This window comes from Cryptotermes secundus, unplaced genomic scaffold, assembly GCF_002891405.2.
Source record: "Cryptotermes secundus unplaced genomic scaffold, Csec_1.0 scaffold2487, whole genome shotgun sequence".
Lineage (NCBI taxonomy): Eukaryota > Metazoa > Arthropoda > Insecta > Blattodea > Kalotermitidae > Cryptotermes > Cryptotermes secundus.
Genome location: NW_019724641.1, coordinates 218,168 through 239,322, shown reverse-complemented (window position 1 = coordinate 239,322; position 21,155 = coordinate 218,168). Strand labels below are relative to the sequence as shown.

At 41.1% G+C, this 21,155-nt stretch overlaps 1 protein-coding gene across 1 annotated transcript in view; it reads left to right on the top strand.

The window, feature by feature from the left end:
- The first annotated feature begins 415 nt into the window (after positions 1 to 415).
- The window catches only part of LOC111862623, a 200,443-nt gene continuing 179,703 nt past the window's right edge, over positions 416 to 21,155 (top strand). The window contains exon 1 of the mRNA XM_023848141.2: positions 416 to 582. The gene's annotated coding sequence lies outside the window, so the exon portion shown is untranslated. The remainder of the gene's footprint in view (positions 583 to 21,155) is intronic.

Genomic DNA, 21,155 nt, shown 5'->3' with positions numbered 1-21,155 from the left:
AGAGATAGGATGGGGTGGTATGGATTGGATAGATGTTACTCAGTATAGGGACCAGTGGAGGGCTTTTGTGAACACGGTAATGAACCTTCTGGTACATGCTGGGAAGTTCTTGAGTAGCTGCACAATTGGCGGTGTCTCAAGAAGGGTTCAGGTCCATGAGTGAGTGAGCGATAGCCTGGTGCCAGAGCTGCAGTGTAAAACACATTCAGATTTTACACCTGTTTAAAATAAACCAGTAAATATTTTAAATTCTTCCTTGCTTTTGGCTTTTCACAATTGAGGGGAAGATCAGCGTGGCAACACAAGTATACGTGTATATTTCACAGAGTTTGAGTATCCCTTGTCAGAATTGAGCGAAGAAGCACACATTTACCTAGCAGGTGCTCATGCTACTGTTTATTTATGTTGCAGTCGCGTGCTCCACAGTGACCGTCACAAAGTGCCAAGCGGCTCTGCGGACTCTTCAGGCGTTCCCTTTCTTCCGGCCGACGTGTTTATGCAGGGAACCCCACGTTGACCCCGAATGCAATTCATTTAGAGACTTTCTCTTCGATCATCCTTGCATATTTGTTCTCAAGAAAGGTAAGTTACTTTCAGTGTATGATTAAATGATTCTGGACTTTGAATTTCGGGGTGAAACACGATGTAATGTTTTTTTTAATTAAAGTCTACAATTGGGGGGTATGGATGGACTGGCAGACAGACAGACAGACAGCTAGATAGATAGATAGATATATAAATAGTTAGATAGAGAGATAGATAGACGCGTGGGCAGGTGCTTAGTTATTTTTTATTGCTACTTTGGTGGGACTAAGTCCCTTGTACTGCGGCCACTTCTGGCCAGTTGTACCAGCCCCAGATGATAGGTGAGGGTGATTGTGGAGCAACTGGTGGAATGAAGATTGGTAGGGGAAACCGAAGTACTCTGAGAAAACCTGCCCCAGCGCCACTTTATCCACCACAAATCCCACTTGACCATACCCGGGATCGAACCCGGGCCGCCGCGGTGGGAAACCAGCGACTAACCGCTTGGGCTATGGCGCGGCCAGGTGCTTATGTAGCTACGAGTATTTACGCAGGCAGCCAGACTGATGGCATAAAGAGTATGTTTCTCATAACAAACTTCGTAATCAATCTTCTTCAACGCGTTTTAATTTGTATAGTATTCCTTTGTAAAGCAATAAAGTAAATCCTTGTTTAGAGACAGTAAAATATATTTAATTCACTAGAACGTAATCTTGAAAGGATTCTGACGATGGTGTATGCTGTACAGAACTATTAGACTTATTTTGGACTCTATCCATCGTCTGGTATATAGAAGACAAAAAACGAGATCGTTTCGGAGACTGGATCTGTCTCCGTCCTCAGGTGGATGGTTTCTTGTGTTCTTTTGTCTTCTATATACCAGACGATGGATAAGTCCAAAATAAGCCTAATACTTCCGTACATCACTAGAAAGTGTTTGTTAATAAATATTTTAAAATGTCATTAACTATCCACACTCGTTCTTGTTGCCTGTTTCGGTCGCACATGGGCCATCATCAGGCAACATTTATTATTTGGGATGACCACTGCACTGTACAATTTGTCCTTATTACCCTAGGGCTCACCGTCGTTGTTGTTACTTTGCTTCGTAGGATATTTTCATCCTATCCAGAGGCCGCGTCAATGTTCCTTTTTAGTGTGTCGTTCACTTTATTTATGTGTTTTTAGTGCAGTTAATCAACTTTGTTCTTTTAGTTTTTAGACACTTACTTACTTACTTACTTACTTACTCATGGAGCTGAGCCCTTCTTGAGGAGCCACCAATTCTGCAGATACTCAAGAACTTCCCAGCATTTTATGGAACCCGAAAGTTCATCACCGTGTTTACAAGAGCCCTCCACTTGTCCCTATCCTGAGCCAGATCTATCCAATCCATACCATCCCATTCTATCTATCTAAGATCCATTCTAATATTGTTCACCCGATAAATGTTACAAACTCCGTCCCAAGTGCAAACAATATATATTATATGTCTTTGATCTTGTTCTCTTCTACACTACATGTTTCGGCCTCTATCGGCCATCATCAGGTGTATACTCTTAACGTTGCTGCCACACTGAACCCAGTCTAAAATTTAACATTTAAAAAACACATTGTTATTTTCTTCGTATTATCAACATCTACCTCGTTGATATGTGTCTGGTATGTAGATTATATTGCACACGTCAAATTTGATTTTGCTGTAGTAGCACTATAAAATCTTTAGTTATGATTTTAAAATCCTTTAAAATTTCCTCTAAATTTAAAATTTAAAATTTAAAATTGTTAGGGTTACTCGCCCTATGTCTAAAGTGCTGGAGCGGCTAGTTCTTGTTTCCACACTGCACAGGTGTTATCCTGTGTAGTCTTCCTGTGTGCGTGCCGCTGCTTGTCTTTACTACGTGTGCTCGTTGCCTAGTTGCTTAGACACTACTTAACAAAAACTTACTGTCTTGTGCAAAGCAATTTGTTTAATTATTATATTCTAAGAAAATTATCTCATAGTCTCCTACGAATCCTCAGTATTACCTCGTTGCTTTGCAAGACAGTTGAGTCTTTAGTTGTATATGTGAGTTACTCTTAATGATGTGCTGATATTGGTATCCTTCTGACCTGTCAGTCCAGTGTTCGTTTTCGCTCAGTTGCCCCTGTCGGCCCGAATGTATGTTGCATTATAATTAATCTCACCACTAGAACAGCACCCTCTGGTGTATAACCACCGCGATTAGCTGGCTGGCACTCTGGATAAACGTACCTATTTCCGTCCCTTGTGCAACCCTCTGCAAATAGAGTATCGTGTGTTCTTGCATATCTATGAGGGCGCTTTCCCTCCCTGTCCCGGTTGCGCAGACAAATCACAGATCCTACTAATGAGACTGCGAGAGGCACGGCTCGAAAACGCGCTTCACGTGTGTGTCTGCAAATAAGAATTTCGTTTCTGTTACGCCATAGAGCTTACAAGGAAGAGGGAGGCTACGTCTGAGGGTGGTATGAGATACCTCGGATACGGCGTAACTGAGCCGTCTGCCCCCTGATCTAGTTAGTTACTTCTTTCCACAGCTGATCTTTGTACCCAGCTAGGCGCTTAGCCTCTCGAAAAGATCAGCAGGGACTGGATGACCTTCCGAGGTACGGGATTCGAGAAGAGCAGTATACACTTAATTTATCATATTTGCACTGATCGTTGCCACCATACGGTCTCTAACCGTAAAAGTATCTCTTCGGGAAGGGGGTACCAGGATAATCTTGAAACACAAGGGTGTGTCTATTTACACTTTTATTAATATCTTAAGGGTAGTTACAGGTATGCATTTGAAGTGTATTGAACTTTTTAAGTCTGTCCCATGTCGGGCCCTACTCATGTTCTCTGGCTATCTGATTAGTCAGTAAGGCTGGTGCAGCTACTCTGCTGATCCCATATGTTGCTGTTGTCTCGTTGTGAGCTGGCTCGACTAAATGTTAGGATCTGTTCCATGTAAACTTTCACTACGAGAATAGCGCCCGGTGGCACCTCCTACAACTCGTTTATTAATGGTTATTGCGTATCACAAACCTAGGGTATTTAATAGCTGACTTAGCTCGTCAGAATTACTCCTCTTGTCCTAGTGTTTACGTTAACAGTTAACTACACATGGTGCAAGTGATATATCGGCATCTCCAAGCAAGTCTTGCCCGCCGTTAGGCAGCCCTGTTCTGCATTACTGATTCTTTCTCGTTGCACCAGTCTTTCGGTACATATCTTTTGGGTCCCGGGGTCTCAATTTTATCCCCCTTATGGCATTAAAGATATCATATTTTCCACCTACGGTCATTGTAACATTTCAGAATAAGGTAAACCTATTTTCTAAACTTCAATTACAGAATATCATTTTTTACTGAACAGAACAAAGCATTTTGCCATTTTATATGTGGACTTGCATATATTTCCAACACTTTTCCGTAAATATTGAGTTTCTAAAGCCCTTTCGAGCGGAATTTGGAGAGTGTGATAGTTAGTTATTGGAGAGGGTGGGTTTCCCCATGCACTTAGACTAGTATTCGTCCATTGTGTTTCCCTCTATGATATTCTACCAGTCTCTATATCCTACCGATAATGGTGCGTACCATCAGTCCCGCCGAGCAAGCGAGTTCGGCCACTTGCTTGACGGTGTCTATAATGCTTCCCCCATCTATCAGAGGCCTTAGAGATTATTGTTGGGCAGGAAACGTCCTGGAATTTGGCTCAGTGACCTCCTTTGGAGATATGAGGTTCTTTTACATGCCGTAAAGCTACGACACGGGACCCACGGCTTAAAGTCCCTCCCGGAGGACTTGTTCCCTGAATTTTTCCGCCATTAAAAATTCGACGACTTCCGCCGGGTATTTGAACCCGCGTACCATGAGGTGGGAACGTTACCTCTATACTACGGAGGCCGCTGGAGAGTGTGATAAGTTAAATACTGTTTGAAGTATATAAAATTTATGCGACTAAAAGATACAAGGGTTGTGACTTTGAGCAGTATGATAGGGGTGGTGAAGATAAACCAAAGCAAACACACAGGGCCTGGGCTGGATGTGACCACAACTTTTGATTTGCATTAAACCCTGTCCACTTTCAAACCGTATGGACGTTAGGATCTCTGTTTCATGAATATAGATACATGAAACGTGCCTGTTTTTGATACTGCACCATGCTAATACTTACGAGTTTGTTGCTAAACTTATGCTCTCACTCCCAACGGCGAAACACTAAGCTGCATATCCTAGATTCATATTGTCAGCAACTTGACTAAGGTGATTATATTATTTTTACCACATCTGTAAGTTTCGTAAGAACTACGAACGAATGCAATTAAAGTGTAAAGGTTCAATGAGGAATTCTTGCAATACTTGAAGATTTTCATTAAGATGCTCGCGAATGGTGAATGAATTCTTTCTGGGCTGGTGTCACTGGGACCTGTTTTAGCAAGCCACTTAACACTGGAATTCATGGTTATTGCTCCATGTCGGGGAATACCGTCCTTAGCACCATTTCCGAGCCAACCGATGTCTAGTTCCAGTAATGAGACTCGCTCCAGTAGTGCTCAAGGCTCGCTGAATGGCTTGAGTCTTCCTACAACAACAGCTATGAGCGAGAAGGCATCTAAAACTAGTTCATCACCAACTCGGTGCTATATTTATGGGGGCATATTAGATGAAATATTTTCAATATCACCATCTGTTCAAGGAGGGAAGCAGAGGTATGAATTTAAATCACAGTTTGTGGATTTTATCCAAATGGGAAACTTTGAATGAATTTAAACGAAACCTTATAAAGTTGGAAGGAGCAATATACAGGAATGTTCCAGGAGGACAGGTCAATATTCTGGCATGTTATAATATTGGCCATTCTTAGCAGAAAATTATGTATGTACATGTGTCCTATTCCGAACGGTTTCCGAGATAGAGCTATTTCACTGTACAATTCCAAAACTGTTGTTAAGAAAGAGATATTAGGTACTGTTTCTAATACCGGTATTTATTATTCAAGTGACAAATTTGATACAGTTTACCTCGTATAATACATTTTCTAAAATTCTGCTGTCAACATCAGTGCATTTTGCAAGTCTTGTGTTGCGTGCTGCTCGTCTGTACAGTGTGCAGTGTACTGTACAGTGAACTAGCTCTATCGCGGTGCAACTAGTGTGAGGACATGGCGTGTTGCTAGTCTGTACAGTGTACAGTGTACTGTACAGTGAAATAGCTCTATCTCGGTGCAACTCGTATGAGGGTACAGTGTGCAGTGTACAGTGAAATAGCTCTATCTTGGTGCAACTCGTGTGAGGACATGGCGTGTTGCTTGTCTGTACAGTGTACAGTGTACTGTACAGTGAGATAGCTCTATCTTGGTGCAACTCGTGTGAGGACATGGCGTGTTGCTCGTCTGTACAGTGTACAGTGTACTGTGCAGTGAAATAGCTCTATCTCGAAAATGTTTACCCTGCAACAGGCCGTCAAGATCAATAGGGTTTTAAGACGTCGATGCTTCCGCATTTCATCTAGACAGTTGGCTCACAGTTGGCCGTGAGGTTGTCAGCCTTACGCCCGGCCACCCTTTACCCCCCAGGAATATTCCTGGTACTAATTTCCGTTAGAGGCTGAGTCGACCCCGGAGCCATAGTGCGGCTGGAAGGATTAGGTAACTTGAAAAAGTCCACCTCACCGGAACTCGAACCCACGACCTTCTGGTTTGTATTATAGTGCTTTAACCAACGTGCTACCGCGTGTCTCCTGCATCTGGGAAACATTTCGGAATAGGACACATGTACATATAGAGTTTTGCTTATAATGACCGATACTATGACGTCCTAGAATATTGACCTTTCTTCCTGGGACGCTCTGTGTATGCAGGCAGCTGACCAAAGATATTTGACTTATAAGAGCTTCTCTATAGCTAAAATTGGACGAAACGGATTGCACATTACCGAGATATTTTGTATGATTAAAAATATTGTATTTGGTTAAAACAATTTTTTTTAAGGATATAAAGATTGAAATATTTAAAACTATAATTATATATGTCATTATATATATATATGAAAGAAAACTTTTTAACTTCACTTTAAGGGGAAAACGTAGACTCTCTTTGAGAACAGGGCGCTGAGGAAAATATTTTTACCTAAGGGGGAGAAAGTAGCAGGAGACGGGATAATTACACAGTGAGGAGTTTCGTCAAAGATATTATTAGGGCTTTAAAATTAAGGAGGAGGATGTTTGCGAGACATTAGCTTTCGAGAGTTGAGAATTACATGCAATATTCCTGTTGGAGAACCCGTAAGGAAGAGATCACATGGAAGAGTTAGGCAGAGATGGGAAGGTAATGCTTAGGGTAGAATACCAAGGTGTGGGCTGGATTCGTTTGCTTCAGAATAAGAAATATTTTCCTGAGTTCTTGTGAACATTGTAATGAACATTCTGATTTCATAAATATCTGGGGATAACTTGGTCAACTGATCGATTACTGGTTCCTCAATAGGGTTGGATTTCACAATGGTTACCTCGTGGTGTTTTACTTTGTTCCAAATTCTTCTTTTTTGCAATTTGTGGAAAATCTTATTTAGTCACAAATCTGCTTTACTTCGATTGGTTTCATTCTGGTTCGTCACGCTAATATTATTTCTTATTTCAATTATTCATGCCCTTACATGTTTCGGTCTTCAGAGATCATCTTCAGAAGGACACCACCAGTGGTGGCTTCTAACAGTATTGATATAAAGGTGTCCCTCTGAAGATGGTCTCTGAAGACCGAAATATGTACTCATGGAGCTGAGCCCTTCTGGAGGAGCCGCCAATTATGCAGCTACTCAAGAATTTCCCAGCATTTTATGGGACCTGAAGGTACATTACCGTGTTCACAAGAGCCCTCCACTTGTACCTGTCCTGAGCCAGATCTATCCAATTCATACCATCCCATCCTATCTCTCTAAGATCCATTCTAGTATTGTCCACCCACCTACGCCTTGGTTTTCCCTGTGGTCTCTTTCCTTCTGGCCTTCCCACCAATATCGTATAAGCATTCCTCGTCTCCCCATTCGTGCTACATGACCTGCCCACCTCATCCTTCTTGACTTGATCATTCTAATTATACTTTGAGAAGAGTACAAGTTATGAAGCTCCTCATGAAGTTTTATCCAACCTCCTGCCACTTCATACCTCTGACCGAAACATGTAAGTGCATTAATAATTGAAATAAGAAAATCCTAGCCAGTCACATTGGACGGAACTGTTTAACTTTTTCGTGTTTCACTTCATTATACATTTTTCTCCATCATGTAATTTCTTTATCCCTCTCAGGCCCGAACATTTTTCTCAGTATATTATTGTCGGATACTTTCAGTCCATGTTAATACCTTAATATAAGAGACCACGTTTCACACCATGCAGAACCACAGGAAAAATTATATTTTAATATATATTAATTTTTACATTTTTAGATAGTAGGCGAAGAGACAAAATATGATAGGGATTGCAGTCCCCAAATTGAATACGCTTTTAATTGCTTGATAATTGCAATTTCGATTTGCTAATATCATTCCGAAATTGTTCAACTCTGCCACATTTTCATGTTATGAATCTCTTTCCCATTCTGCGGACAAGACATCAGTAAACACTTCGATTACTCTGTATTTCCTTTAAGGGGAACCACCTTACAACCGTCTGATAAATTTTGTTCCAGATTACACCTGTATCTATTGGAAGGGTGGCCTTGCACCGTGACATCAAGTCTTAAAACTCCATAAGAGAAATTTATTTTGCACTGCATTGTATCAAACAGGATTGTGCCTCTGAATAAGAAGTTATAAGTAATAATAATTTGTGAATATATTGTCCTATGTAGGGTGGTACGCGTGACGAAAATAACGGGTTCTATTTCGGATCACTGGATTTATTAGCACTTCAGTTACAAGGTCTCTTAATTACCAGTAATACAGCGCTATAGTTAATTTAATCACTTTCTAGTCCACCGTTGAACACGCACTGGGATTCTCAGTTTTCACTAGTCGTCGCCTAGCAACGGATCTCAACATAGAAACTGACACTTCAAATAACTATGAAGTCTTCTTGCTATTTCGTTTTCAATTACTCTGGAACTTCGGAACTAAAAATTCTTCTGGACTCACTCCTACAGTTTACGACTGACCCGTAACTGGCCCTGAATTAACTTATATAGCCACGGAACGGGCATGGACCTACAGTAAACACATATCACATGATCGCTATCTAGGCAGTCTATTGGATCCTCGGTCTGATCTACAGAAAACACCTTTCACGTGACCGCTACCTACTGTTGTGTGACGTCACTGCGGATACGGAAAACACAGCTTCGTCTATTGTTATGTGTTGGACAGTGTTTACACAACTGTTGCCTGGCAACGTGTTGATCAAATACGTTGCAATATTATTTGTAAGGTGGAACAAGTTGTTGATTATTTATGTTTGAATTCAGGTTCTTTTTTTGTACGTTCTTGAACGTTATTCGGTTTCAGAATAGAGACTCGACGGTGGCGCGACGCCACAAATTCATGCCCTGTCTGCATCATTTTATATTCATAGAGTACACCGCCACGGAGAGTTTGTGATTGTATCGGGTAATGCTATGTGAGAAAAGAGCTTGAAATGTATGAGCGATGTACCGTTTGAATCTCCACGTAAGGATCGTTGTAGCAATTGGATAACCTGCAAATTTTTGCTTGAATTCTCCTACACCAGCAGAAGGATGCAAAGTGTTGCCCGTTTGTACTTGGAATGAAAATTGCACGTGGAAAGCAGCTGTCATTTTTCTCGAATATTATATATTTTATCGTAGGTTCAAAATATTGACGATTAATATCTACATAGCATATAAACATTTGAAAGTGTTAATTGATTCTAGCCGAAATTCATCGCCGATCACAGTGGAAGCGCAGTCTAAGGCTTGAACTCGCTTCTCCCTCTCGAACACTGGAATCGTGTGTTCGAATCCCACTTGAGGCATGGATGTCTGTGTGTGTTTATTCTGTCTCTGTGCTGTCCTATATGCAGGTAGCCGCTTTGCGACTGGCTGATCAACCGTTCAATGAGTCCTACCAACTGTGAGAAAGATTACAAACCGAAAAAAGCAGCCAAGGTCCCAAAAAGGGCTGTAGAGCCATAGATAGACAGCCGAAATTTCTCAGATTTAAGGAACAGTATCCTAATAATAATTATTTTGCGCATGCGCAGAGGGCCTAAATGTCGTGTGTATTGTTATATTGCATACGATCGAGCTATATCTGTCCCTGAGAACCTCCAAAACAACTCATTGACGTTCACGGAACTCAGAATGGCCTTCACACCCCTCAGTCCATCCCAAATATGTCCTTCTAAATTCCCAGCTATTAACAATAGCAACATGGCGGAAGTGCGAACCTCTGAGATGGAAATAATAATTCGGATATACTGCATAGTTTGAATTGTAATTAATTACATCAAACAGTAAAATTAAATTCGGATGAAAAGTTTATATTTGACAAATGCGCAATATTTATATGCTTAAAATATACGAAAACACAGATGCGGCCAGAATGTGCTTAAGTTCGAACTACGGCTTCCTACTTCGTGATGAAAGAGAGAATTAAGCTGGCATTTTCACCAAATAAGCCAAGAGAACACCGTGCAGCTGTGAGACTGACAAACTTTATTCAGTCGGACAAGCCAAAAGAGGATCAGCCCTTGTAGCTGATTATGAACTGCCGTTACCTAAAATATAATATTGAAGCATAATTTCTATAATTACGAAAATCTGGATCAACAGTTAGGCGTCGTTTACAGTCCAGGTTGCAGTCTTTACTATATATCGTACCTCCTGTTTTAAAGCACTAAAACTATGCATTCTGTCCACAGAATGTATTTGTGTGTTCCATATGGTTCTCAAAATAAACAAAATATTTTCCCTAAAAAGCATTAACTGTATATATATATATATTGTAGCGTGTACAGCCGTTGCTATACAATAGACGAATAAACAACAGTGTTATGCAACCCGTTTGTAGGCAACGGATTACTAAACATGTTCCCTCTGCAAAGAATAAGCACTAAACAATAGAGTTGCTATTGGAAACGGTGTCTTCTACTCGGTCCGTGCTAAGGGGTTATAGGGAAGACAACTGGAACAACCCAGTCGAAATATGAGAAAAGAATTTTGTTCACACTTGAATACATACTTTAAAAGACACATGAGATTTAGGGTCAAGAAGGATTACAGCAAGAAGACTTTCAGACAGCTGGAGAGACTGAAACAACAAGATTGGATTCAGCTGGATGAAAAAGACTCTGGATTTCAGCTTCTGACAGAGGAATAGTTTGCTACAGTGAAATTTTTTATTTATTTCCTTGAGAAATACCTCTATTAATAATTCTTTTACTTATTTGTTCAATTATTCCGGATTATCGGTTAATCCGGATTACTCGCACAATTATCCGGATTATCCAGAGTTTACTGTAACGCTGTAACCTCGGGAACGCGTCCCGGTTTCGTCTCCCTTACCTGCAGCACACCTGCAATGGAGCACGCATGCGCACTCTGTACAATCAGGTCAAAGAGAACTCATTCTGAGGTAACGGTTCAGCTGTACATTAATTTCTTCGGTGGAGTTTGTAATTCTTTTTTTTTTCATCCGTCGTAAGTTCAATATGAGATCCTTTAACAATGTGTCCTTTGGGGAAGTTCTTTGATGTTTTCCATTACCCTTTCCTTTTGCTCGTCGAAGCATGTCTTATCAGATTTATTCCTCCGGTCCGTAAATATGTGAAGATAATTTATATATAAATATTAGAAGACCCGTTGATGCAGATAATCGCGTTTAAGACAGAAATTCAATGTAGTTATTTTTAAACTCATGCAGTTTTTCATAAACCCCCTCTCTGATTTAGTGGTGAGAGTTCCTGGCTACAGATTCAGAGGTCCCGGGTTCGATTCCCAGCGCTACCAGATTTTCTGAGAATTAGTGGGTCTGGAACGGGGTCCACTCAGCCTCGTGAGAATAATTAAGGAGCTATTTCAAAGAAATAGAGACTCCGGTCTAGAAAACCGAGATTAACGGCCGTGGGGATTCGTTGCGCTGAACACGCGACACTCTCTATCGGTAAAAGTTGGCACTAACTTCGTCGACAAGCGGTGGTCGCTCGGTTGGTATATTTCGCTTGAGGACTACAGGTCACGGAGTTTTTATTATTATTTTTTTTTTTTTGTTTTGCAGTTTTTCATAAGATAGAGACCGGGACAGTAAGCTTAAACGGGATCTTTTCTGGTTTGAATTCTTGAGGTACTCGGTTTGAATCCAGGCCAGGGCACTCACTATACTTACTGAACTTCTTGTTGATTATCCTCAGTACCTCCAAAAGAATATTAATAATGTAGTACCTGAAATTAGACCATCGCCGCTGTTTTTACAACCTTTCCTAGCCATATTTTATTAATCACCCTGTCGTTCAACACTGCATCTTCTGAATTATTGGCAGTTTGAATAAGTAAAACAAATAAATAAATAAATAAAAAGAAACATGTGGAACTGCTAGCGACTGGCAGGCAAACAAATTTCATGAAGGAATGAAAAAAGGGACGAATGGTGTGGGATTCGCTCTTCCGCTGTCCGCTTTGCTGTGCGTGTCGCGGTAGTGCTGTCTGGTCAGTGTGAATTTTGTCGTCTTAATCTGAAACTGCACATGACTGTCACAAATTAACAAAGTCGTGTTACTCTTTCCACCGCAACGCTTTCGCAGTAAACGTCTCGCTAGCGTAGTTGGTTCAGACACTACTAGCTTGTAGCAGGAACAGCACCCAATGACAGAACCTCAGTAGTTCTCTCACTGACTCACCAACCAACTATTCACTTCACTGACTGGCTGCATTCCATTCGTCCTGCTTATAACATCTCGGCACGGAACGCGTAGATAACAGCGCTTCCGGTTATGTTGCATCCAGTTGTTGCCCCGGAAACATACTTGGTTGTAGAGCCGTTGCTTAGTAACAGCTGTTTTATAGTCTCTTCTTTCGCGACCGTTGCCTACCAACGGGTCTACATGCCACAATATTCTTCCATCCTTCTTACCGAGTACCAAAGAGAGCAAAAATAAAGATATTTCATTTATACTCTTGAGAGTTTCGGATATTGTTCCAGACTTACAGTAAGATTCGAGTCTCTATACACATCTTTATAACGTTTCTTATTGCATAAATAGAAGTTCATCATATTCCATGGCATACGGCAATACCTCCGGCTCTTGTTCAGTGGTACTGTTTTCGAATTCCTGCGGGGGCTACCTAAGATTTCTTTTGGAGTTTAATGTGAACACTTATACAGGTTGATTCTAAATTATTATAGACGTTTCTATGCAAAAAACAAATTATATACGGTGCTTTCTCTTGAAAAGTTGCCATTTTGAGTTATGGCGTCCTATTTTCTCCCAGATATCAAAGAGGCGAGTATAGAGCTGCCGGATAAAACTTTCCGAGTTACATTGTCATACTGCATAAGCAGTTTTATCTAGTTCTTTCCGATTTGAAAATTATAGGCCATAGAGACACCGACAGTAATTAGAATCACCCTGTACTTCACATTAATACATGGAAAGCCAAATATTTTCCGGTGCCCTCACAAATAAATTCTATTTAACTTCTCACGCTAAACACGTGTTAATACTAACACTTCTGAAATATATCCTCATAATATCCGATTCGAATCTGTGATGGAAAATTTTGAATACAAATTATATTCATTCTTCCAGAAGATTGCAAGATATTTCCTTTATGCTGTGAATAGCTTCATTTGATATAATCTTCAAATTCAATATGCATGATCAAATTTTCTTCTCTCGTCACAGTAAATGTACCTTTCAATTGGCATAAATATTCTGGAATAACCCTACGCCATTCATATCTTGATATATTCGCAATTTAAAAGCAAAAGGAACAAATATAAATTTGGAGACAGGAATAATATTGCACATTTTGATTCGGTATTCATTACTGCAGTGGTCCCCGCTGAGTAACATATCTGGATTTTCACAGGAAATTTTGTTTTCCTGCCAGTTTTCGCGCACATCGCATGCGAATTAAGTGGGAGAGGTGTGAGTTTATTTGAAAGAAATTTTTTTTAGTAGGCTTATTATGAAATTAGCGGAACTGTTTTGTATTGTGACGTATAGACCTATTGCTAGGCAACGACTAGGTAAACACTTTCCCGTGGGTACCAACGCGCGCAACAGTAGAACTATTATTGCTAGGCAACGGTTCCGTAAACGCATCTATGACAATGAGACAATAAAGGACGGTGTTTTCCGTTGGGTCTGCCACGAGGCATATAACGAGAACTTTCATGGGGCAGTTACCTGTTTTCAGAAGTTCATGGTTCAGCTGTGGAGTGTTAACCACGGGGCAACGGGAAGTGAAGAATCTCCATTGTTAAAATTCATTACCAGGAAACGTCTAATGAAAACACTACAGAGGAATATCCATTGTGGAGAGCAAGCGAACTATATCGACCGAGCTACCGCCGCTTGTCGGCGAAGCTAGTGCCAACTTTAGCAGATAGAGTGTGTCGCGTGGTCATCGCAACGGATCCCCACGACCGTTAATCTCGGTTTTCTAAACCGGAGCCGCTATTTCCTTGAAATAGCTCCTCAATTATCCTCAAGAAGCTGAGTGGACCCCATTCCTGACCAACTACTTCTCAGAAAATCTTGTAGCGCCGGGAATCGAACCCGGGACCTCTGGATCTATAAAGAGGAACTCTGACCACTAGACCACAGAGGCGGTTTGAATTGATTGTACAAGATATCAGTAAATCCAATCATCCAATCTATAAGCCACTCACAACCCTACACATGACCATATTTTTTTTTCCTAGTTTTCATGAGGCATTTTTGGGCGTTGTTTATATCAGTTCACGTCTGCATGTCAGTAGTTCTTGTCCAGTATCTCTAACCTTCCTTATTCGGGTCTCATATGACTACGCTCTAAGTATTAACAGGTTACGAGTTTAATTTGCAATAAGGCATGCGCTTTCAGTCATCTTGAAATTATACATTTAGAGAAATTTTTTGCAGGAAATAAATTTGCAGAGTTTAAATTATTTCACGTTAATTTCATATATCAGACTTTCGTGCTTATTAAACAAATCTTAAACTTTCCCAACGATTGTTAAATGCATCGGATCTCTAGGGAAATATTATCACCGCTCAGTTTTATGGAGCCCGTGCTTTCAGCTTAAGAGGTAATTAGGCTGCGATCAAGAGCTGAGCTTGCTTTATTTCGCGTGCAGACAGGTCGTCGATAGTGAAAAGTGTTTCAGACTCTGCGTGTGTTTGCAACGCAGCACTCAACAGTTTTCTCTCTCATATAAAGGCATAAAACTGGCCCAAATTTCTTTTCGTGATACAAGCCTATTTTGATATAAATTTGATGCTAAAATCGGGTAATCTTTCATTCCCGATACTTTTGTTTACTTCTTAGATTGATAAAAGTCTCCATTAATGAGAATAACTTATTTCTTTAGCATTATTTAACAACGATATAAAAAAAATTGGTGCAAAGTATGGGGTTGCATTTGGAGTTTAACTTAACGACGAAATTAGTAGATAAGACAGTCCTCCTTGTGCTTAATTAATTACACATTATTCCATGATGACATTGGGGAGTGGAGGTATAGCTCCACCATTCTTGACCTCAGCACTAGATGGAGGTGAGTGGTCAGCTTCACGCCTCGGCGACTTTACCCGCCGTATCCATTGGATAGGATGCTGGGTGAGCCCTAGAGCCGGCCTGGATGTTGTGTTGTGGCTGTTTTCCATCTACGTATTTCGCAGCAGAAATTTAATGACTGAGTCTTTAACCATGGACCGCCTCTGTGGTCTAGTGGTCAGAGTTCCTGGCTACAGATGCAGAGGTCCGGGTTCGATTCCCTGCACTACCAGGTTTTCTGTGAAGTATTGGGTCTGGAACGGGGTCCACTCAGCCTCGTGAGGATAACTGAGGAGCTATTTTAAGGAAATAGCGGCTCCGGTCTAGAAAACCGAGATTAACGGCAGTGGGGATTCGGTGTGCTGACCACGCGACACCCTCTATCCACTGAATTTGGCTCTAACTTCGCCGGCAAGCGGTAGTGGCTCGGTCGGTATAGTTGGTTTGCGGGCTAAAACCATGGAGATTGTATTTGTCTGTTTGACTTTAACCATGCATCTCGTAATTATATGTATACAGAGTGATTCTAAATTATTGTCGGGGTTTCCGTGGTCTATGAACTGAATCTCCTACAATAATTCAGAATCACTCTGTACGTCTGCATGTTAAGACACTCGCTTTAATACAGGGTGGCAGAAGCTTGTACAGTTTCGTGGTCATGATTCCTGATAGCTCGGTATGTGTGTGATATCACATACAGCTTAGGTGTCACTAACTATGCAGAGCTGAGTCAGTCGTGTGAGAAGTTAATAGCATCTGAGCAATACCAAGGTTCATTATCTTGTTCAGTCGGCCCCGCCACTACTCCCAAACTATTATTCTTATCTTAATTCTTTAAGAGCTAATCCATGTTTACTCTCTTCTGTGTCTAAACCTCCCACTTCATATCCTACATTCACATTTCCCGATCAAAATTTTGTACGCTTTTCTTTTCTCATCCACGCGTACTGCAGAATCCATGAATAGTTATTGTGTCGTATAGACCCGTTGCTAAACAGTGACTCTCTAAACAACAGCCTTTGCTAGGTAACGCCCGCAACACCCACACAAAAATAGAATAACGGGTTTTCTATGTGGTCCTCGGCGCGATGGTTTTATGCAACAGCGCGGTGAACACGTCTCTACAAAAATAGAGGGGATGTGTTTTCTGCGTGGTCCGTTCGTGGAGTTAACTTGAAGACAATAGGCGCAAGAGTTCAGTTGAGTTTTCAGATGAGTGTTAACCAACCGGTAACGGAAGCTGAAGGATCTCCATTGTTAAGATTCGTTACCAGGAAACGTCTAGTGAAAATTTTGCAGAAGAATAACCATTGTTCAATATTGTTACCAAATAATTACCAATGAAAGCAGACAGAAAATTTAGCGTGGTGTGATTTATAGTGTGGAAATCAACAAGAGTGTTACAGTTATTTGTAGTGACGACCTGTAACTGGTCAATAAATCCATTCACTAATCCAAACCCCTTCAATAGTCACTCTAAATTCTGACAGTATACATTTATTATACATAATCTGCAGAGTCTGCATTAAATGTATATGTTCAATAAGTACTCGCTCGTGAATGAGTTATGCCCAGTGACGTAAATCATATACTCCTCTTTTTCTTTACTTAGGTATCATTTTAATTCTTGTCTTGGGTTTTACTCAGGCCTGTCTGGTGGAGTCAGGACGGTGTACCTTTTCAATCAATGTGTAGTTTTGCTATTGTTTAGTAGGTTCACTGCTAGTGCATTAGTGTGGGTTTCTAATTTCCTTAAGTATTTAGTATTCCACCTTTTTTATTTTACTGAGCACTGTGTTCATTTGTAGATCTTCGTGGATGCTGCAGTTGTTTATGTACCTAGGTGCGTTCAGAATGGATCACGGAGTCTTGGATTGAAAGCGCTGGAGGAATTCGATGTTGGAATTAGAAGCTGTCCTCCAAAAACAATTTTCCCTCCGACAGAATTATTATGATTCTCTTATTAGTTACAATTTTCTCGTAGTGTTCGTCTTTTTTGTGTGTGAAAATGCCATATCTGCCAGTCATTATGTTTTTCCATGTGTAGCTTTTGAAGCAATGAACGTATATAGTTAAAATTTGAACACTAGTAACTGACACGTTGTTTCTCAGATATGAAGGGATGAAAGAACTGACAAATCCACCCCCCCTCCCACATGTTTATGTCGTTACAGCTCCATGTCACTGCGGGGAAACATTTCGCAAAAGGTTAGGCCGATTATAACGACACAGTGGGAGGCCACGTCAATGATTAATAATTTCGGAATAGGGGGGACTGCAGTTGGTCTGACGAAATTGTTTTCCCCCTTACCGCCCCACGTGACACTGTGAACGGCCTACCACTGATAGTCTGGTTTCGAGATTGTGATTCGAATTGTCTCTATTCTCATCGACGTGGTCTTTTTTTTTTTAAATATTTCGAAATAACAGGATTTTTGTTATGAGCGTTATGGCGATTGTGGGTGATATTAAGTAACTGTTCGAGTTTTAGTTTACCTGAATTAATATTTCAACCATTTCAAGTCCACTGGTTAGTATACCCGTAAATACCACTTGATTTAACACAGTAGAACCCTGAATTCTGCCACAAAGTGTATTTATGTATTTCGTGTGGATCTCACAATAAACAACGTTAAACAGTTGGTTTTTGTAGCGGAAACATAGAGTGTTTCCTCTGAGGTACGATCTGTATGTTTATATACTGCTTACAAAAAAAGAATACAGCCCTTCCAACGTCACATAAAAAATTATATTCATATGCATTACCTTACCGGAAAGGCCAGCGAGCACTGCCTGGGAACCTTCAAACCGGAGATATAGTTTCCTGCCCTCCCGTCCCCAGATATAATGTCTCTCAATAATACCCCATTTTATTTCTCTTCTTTCTATTTCACTGAGATTTTGAACGGTTAATAATATCTCAATTGCCATTTTTCTTCTAGTGGTAACGTTCCAATTTGTTTTCTGAACATGTCCGGTCCGAATTCCGGTAAGGACACAATCTACCTTGACTGAAATTTTCGTGGTTTCCTCAGTCCCCCAAACGAATGATGGGATAGTATCTTAATTTGGTTCAAGACGGCTTCCTTCCACTTCCTATCAAACAACCATTCTTATCGTCCTACTATCTGACAAGGGCACGCTGTAGCGTAGTTGGTTGCACTATGCTACAAGCCGGAAGGTCGCGGGTCCGATTCCTGATGAGGTATTTGCATTTTTCAATTGACGTAATCCTTCCAGCCGCATTATGGCCCTGGAGTCGACTCAGCCTCTAACAGAAATGAGTACCAGGAATCTTCACGATGGTAAAGGTGTGGCCGGCGCGTAGGGCTGACAACCTCACCGTCATCTGAGAGCCGATTACCTAGAAAATGTGGGGACCTCCAAGTCTCACAACCCTATGAGCCTCCACGGCCTGTTACAGGGGTGGTTTAACTACTATTCGACCCTGCTTATCCTGAGTTACTGACGATGTCACTAAATAGACCACAATTTAAATGAATGGACGGAAGGGTGGACAGGTAGATAGAGACGTGGGTAGATGAGCAGGGAGGTGTATAATGCGGCGTATTGATCCGTTGCTAAGTGATGACTCTGTAAACAGCGACCGTTACTAAGTAAGGTCCAGAACATATACGCACGCAAAAATAGAACAGGGTTATGTAACTCGTTTCTAAACAACGTCTCAGTGAACACGTTCCCGAAGAAACGAACACTCGAGCAACAATAGAAGAACGGTGTTTTCGATGTGGTCCGGGCCGAAGAGCTATCTAGAAAAAAATGAAGTCTTGAGACCCTCGGTACTCGGACCTGAGAATGACTGCTCTGGCGAGGACCAGCAGCAATTGCAAATGAGAGACCCATCCTCTCGTCAGAGAGGATGCTACATAAGGATTATAATCGCAAGTGTTCAGTCGGAAAATGAAATGACTTGTCGTCAGAACGAACTGATTGTAAACCGCCAGTCGTGAAGTAACTCTGACTGTGGCCAATTCAGTTGTCAGTTGAGGGTTGGCATTCAGTTGAGCTCTGAAAGAGGTGCTCAGGAAAGATGGCGCTTTAGTTGAGTTAACAGCCGACATGAGTTCAGTTTGCGGGATATTCGCCCAACGTCTCAGTGCTGGTACAGGTGTCCGGAGACAGGGACTAGCTCTATCGATTGGGCCCAACCTAAGAAGGTTTTACTTGCAGACGGAGATAGAATCCAGCCTCAGAAACGTGTTTTTTTAAATATAAACAGGACAGTGTTTTTTAGATAAAGATAGATCAATGGATAATATCCAGAAACATAATATTTATACCGCTTCCCAGTTAGTCCATTAATACATCTTAAGAATATGTTGCCTAGCAGCGGACGCTTCTTTACAGACCCTTTACTTAGCAACGGTTCTACATGCTATAGAATTAATTGTTGTTTTCCTCTCAGATACTGGAAATAGAGAGTTCGGAGTTCGACAGGTGGGCGAGCGACCCCGAACACCTGGATGGGTTTAGGAAATGTAAGCTTTGCGAGCTTAATTGCCCTGTCAGGGGTTCGCATCCCAACCACACACAGAGATTACATTTCGTGCATTATCCATGACGCCTCTATACCCATGCCCAACAAATGGGGTAACCCATTTATAATTCAACTTGCGTTTAAAGGAACGGGGTGAGGGGTGAGTACCAATATACCGAGGGGAGGGAACTGCTTCAATATGGAACTAAAGCAAACTCCAGATAATAGATTCCACAGTATTGTGTAATTTAACCGGAATGAAAACAAGGCCAAAATTTTCCTGTCGTTTGTGTACGTGCAACTTCAGATAAGATTGAAATTCGGACACATTTGGAAAAGAGTGTGTTGTGATTAGGGACATGTCGTGTGGTTTATAATGTCGATTTTTGGCTTTGACGCTACTTGTCTTCATTGTCAATTTCATACAAATTGGTGGCTGTTAGTGAAATTTAAGTTTAGAGATCAGTTTATTGCGTTTGGATTAGTAAAAACGGTGAATAAGAATTATGAAAAAATTGTATCTCCTTTTAAATTTCATCGTATTGTGTAATATACGTGTGGCACGCGGTAGCATAGTCAGTTGAGGCACTATGCTACAAGCTGGAAGGTTGTGGGATCGAATCCCGATGAGGTGGATTTCTTCAATTTTCCTAATCCTTCCAGCCGCACTATGACCCTGGGGTCGATTCCGCCTCTTAACAGAAATAAGTACCAGGAATATTTTTGGAGGTAAAGGGCGGCCGGCGCGTAGGGCTGACAACATTACCGCCATCTTTGAGCCGATTGTTTAGAAAATGTGGGAACCTCAACGTCTCACAACCCTTTGGGCCCCCACGGCCTGTTACAGGGATAACTTTACTATACGTTTTTACTTTATATATTATACATATCATAAACTTAACAATATATATTATATTATATTATATTATAATAATCGCGGTGGCGTAGTTGGTTGAGGCACTGTGCTACAAGCCGGAAGGTCGCGGGTTCAAGTTCCGATTGGATTATTTCGATTAACCTAATTCTTCCAGTAGCACTATGGCCCTGGGGTCGACTCAGCCTCTAACAGAAATAAGTACCAGGAATATTTTTGGAGGTAAAGGGCGGCCGGCGCGTAGAACCTTGCCGCCATCTGTGAGTCGACTGTCTAGAAAATGTGGGAACCTCAACATCTCACAACCCTATAGCCCTCCAAGGCCTGTTACAGGGAGAGCTTTACTTTGCTTTTATAATAATCGCTGATTACAGTGACCCGCGGGCATGAAATATATTAGCCAGCTCAAACACTAGCACCGTAGATTCGATTCCCAGTAAAAGCATAAAATTTTGTTCTTTTTTCCTTTGGAATTCTCAAATATTCTAATTTTTTCTCACTCATTAAAAATTATTAATTATTCTTATTAGCGCAAAGCGGAT